Below are 3442 nucleotides of genomic sequence, written 5' to 3'. Positions count from 1 at the left end.
GATAAATATTACCAAATTACTCAACCACTAGCAGGAAAAGGTGATGTTCATTTCAACTTGAGGTCAAAAGTGTTGCGAGGTCTGGATTCCTAGGAGCCAGATCATAGACTCCAGCTCAGTCCAAGACCTGGAAGGCAAAGAACCTCCACGAGGGTAATGCCCTCATAAGGACTCTCCGTTTGGACTCTTAAGGGGGTGTCCGCCCCATCAAAACTCCAGAGGCTGCTAGCCTTCCTCCTTCCAGAAAAGGAAATCACCACCGCGCGGGTCCTAGCTGTGGCGGGAGGTTCAAGCGCTCGGGCTGCAGGGACTAGTAGGGGCGCACGATCTGTAGTGGCCTCCGTCTTCCTTGTACCTCAGGACGCAGAAACCCGCCCCGCTTTCCTCCAGACCTCACCACCCGAAAGACCCTCCAAGACCCTCTCGAGGCGCCCGCAGTGCTCCTTAATTCGCAGCTCCACAGAATGAGACCAGCGTGGCAGCTCCCTTTCAGGACAGCTCCCAAGAGAGTTGAGAGCAGCCCCTAAAACTCAAGCAGGAAAGGCATTTCTTCCTAACCGGGGTTGAGAGTGCCGCGCGCTGCCAGCAGATGGCGACAGAGGATGAGCCTGCGGAAAGCTGGTAAGCGGAAGGCGGAGCCCAGGCGAGGACCGACATCCCTCATGCCAATGGCAGCACGGCGTGGAAATGGTTTACCCAGTCCTCAGTTCTCTAGGACAGAGCTTGAGCCTTCTGGGAAACCGCATTTCCCTGGCTGAGTGTTGGGGAAGCTCGAGTGGTTAGTGGGGGTGTCAAGTTGGGAAGCTGGACCTTCACTTCCTTGTGCTCCTCTGAGAACCATCTGTTGGTCTAAAGGTGCTAGAACTGAGGCTGGTGAGCCCCTTGGGGCCACCTCAAGGGCTAACAAGATCTCAAACGCTCTTCTCTCCGTCCCTTGTGGTATCCTGGATTATTGTGAAAATGTATAGGGATTCCTGGGGAAGGCTTAAGGATTAAAATATAAAATATGTAGGTTTAAATATAAATAACTTTATATATATATATAATTTTTTTTCTTGTAAACCAATATACAGTAGGAAGTTTAATTCCTTAACTTTCGTTTTTCTCCCTAGCCTTTTTATAGCCAACAAGAGCAAAAGCACACTGCAGTTTCTAAACCAATTGCAGGCATTTTCTGCTCCTTGAAGCCTGGGAATTAATTTATATGCTCAGTCCCTTTTCCCTTAGCTGGCCATTGAAGAAATTGAACCACAGGATTGGACTGTCCAGAATCATTAGCCAGAGTTCATTTTGAGTGGATGTCTTTTAGTTCTCAACACTATAACCAACCTTTACCAAAAGCAAAAACAAAACAAAACAAAAAACTGCAGAAACCGGTGAGTTCTGTTCACAAAGAATGGCTCCTTATGTCATCACGCCAGCAAGGAATGGACCAGCCTCTGATTTTCTCTTCTTGGCTAACTTTATAAGGTTGGATACAGCCTATGAGGATCATGCAGCAAAGACAGAAAGTGCTGGAGAAGCCCCACATGCAGGTCCTCACCTTTAGCTAGTTTGTATGTTTCCACTTCATGTAGCTGTTGGAACAACAGTCTCTCTAATGTGCTCTATGGGATAGCTGTTGCCTTCCACTAATTTATGTCTATGACATATAAACCTAAAGTATCCTTTTAAAATTTTTATTCAGGGCCGGGCGCGGTGGCTCAAGCCTGTAATCCCAGCAGTTTGGGAGGCCGAGACGGGCGGATCACGAGGTCAGGAGATCGAGACCATCCTGGCTAACCCGGTGAAACCCCGTCTCCACTAAAAAATACAAAAAACTAGCCGGGCGAGGTGGCGGGTGCCTGTAGTCCCAGCTACTCGGGAGGCTGAGGCACCAGAATGGCGTAAACCTGGGAGGCGGAGCTTGGAGTGAGCTGAGATCCGACCACTGCACTCCAGCCTGGGCGACAGAGCGAGACTCCGTCTCAAAAAAAAAAAAGAAAAAAAAAATTTAATTCAGTCTTTTTGGAGGAAATTTTCGTGCATGCCAGATATAGTGTTAAGCATTGGGATTGCCAAGATGAATCTAACATTGTCCTCACCATCCATTAAGTCACAATCTAGTAGATGGGTAAAAGTAAAAAACTTTAAAAACAGAGTTATAAACATAATACCGAAGTGAACGGGCTGCAGTGGTAGCACAGAGAGGGCTTCAGGGATGCTGTCACAGAGGTGGTAACGTCTGAGATGTAGATTCCAAATTCAGATGTGTTTGCTGTTGCAAAATTCCAGGGTCTATGAGCCCAGTTCCTGAACATTCCAGTGATAATTTTTACCTAAAATTTAGGTGGCAAATGAATCGTATTAAAACCACTTGGAACCACCGTGTTTCTGGTTCGTCTTGTGAAACCCATCGTTGGTTCAGAGGGATGGAGGCAGAGGTCATACAGCAGGTAAGCTCAAGCAGTGATATATGACAGGGCTTTCAGAAATGGGGCCGTGAAGAGCAGGCTTTATTTGCATGCTATTTAAAAACAAGTTTTTGCAACTGATTTATCCTATAAAACACCTACATGAATAACTCAGTGGAGATTTATTTGCAATAGTAGGATCAGGTGATTTGAAATCTTTAGTGTGTGTGGTTGTAGCAGGAGTAGTACTGGGTTCCAGCATTTAATAAGAGGACTCATGGTTTTATGAAAATATCTGAAGATATTATTTTGGTTAAAGTTATACCTCACTTTTGGTTGTACAGTTGTTTCTTTTAGTTTCAACACAATCTAAAACAGGAAATGTCAATTCACGTGGTCTGGTAGAGAAAGAATGACTCTAATGCTCTACTATTCAGGTAGTAATGAAGAAAGAAGGGTGATCACTTCAATGAGCTCTGTAAGCCCCTGAATGGGCTTATAGGCAAATACTTTTAGTTAAAATATTTAACTTCCATTTTAGTATTGGATAGAATACTGTCACATTTTTGTCATTAAATCTACATTTCTACCATCTTTCTTGATTGATTTTGCCAATAAAAGTTCCTTACCTTTTTCTAAAAGTCAAAGATTGACATTCATTTTTCTGTAGCAAATTTTGTCTTGTAGAAAAAATTAGAAGCCCAGGATAATATAACCTTTCTCCAAAGAGACTTTACCATTAATTTTTGGGGGTCACTCATAGTCCTAGATTACATTAACCTAATCAGGATTGAGGTGATTTAAAATTGACTTGTGTCCCTGTGAAGGCTGAGATATTTCTGAAACATTTTTGTTCTTTGGGTACAGCAACTTTTTACCCATCCAAAATCCTGTGGTATTTACTAGGTTTCCTACTACTTGACAGGCTTTAAACTCTAACTTTTTCCTCCCTCAGCTTCAGGATTCGAACTCACATGTCTGGTCAGCTACTCAGCCATCGCTTCCAAGCTGTTAGGTTTCCCTAAGGTAAAAGCCACACTGATATGGTT

General features: G+C 44.0%; 1 long non-coding RNA gene across 1 annotated transcript; it reads left to right on the top strand.

Annotated features, from left to right (window-relative positions):
- The first annotated feature begins 1302 nt into the window (after positions 1-1302).
- On the top strand, positions 1303-3040 carry LOC105527202. Its single transcript, XR_001004204.1, has 2 exons — positions 1303-1698; positions 2003-3040. It is a non-coding gene; the product is annotated as an uncharacterized LOC105527202 (long non-coding RNA).
- The last annotated feature ends 402 nt before the right edge of the window (positions 3041-3442 follow it).

Source organism: Colobus angolensis, unplaced genomic scaffold (genome assembly GCF_000951035.1).
Source record: "Colobus angolensis palliatus isolate OR3802 unplaced genomic scaffold, Cang.pa_1.0 Scaffold61, whole genome shotgun sequence".
Lineage (NCBI taxonomy): Eukaryota > Metazoa > Chordata > Mammalia > Primates > Cercopithecidae > Colobus > Colobus angolensis.
This window is presented reverse-complemented; position numbering and strand designations above follow the sequence as displayed.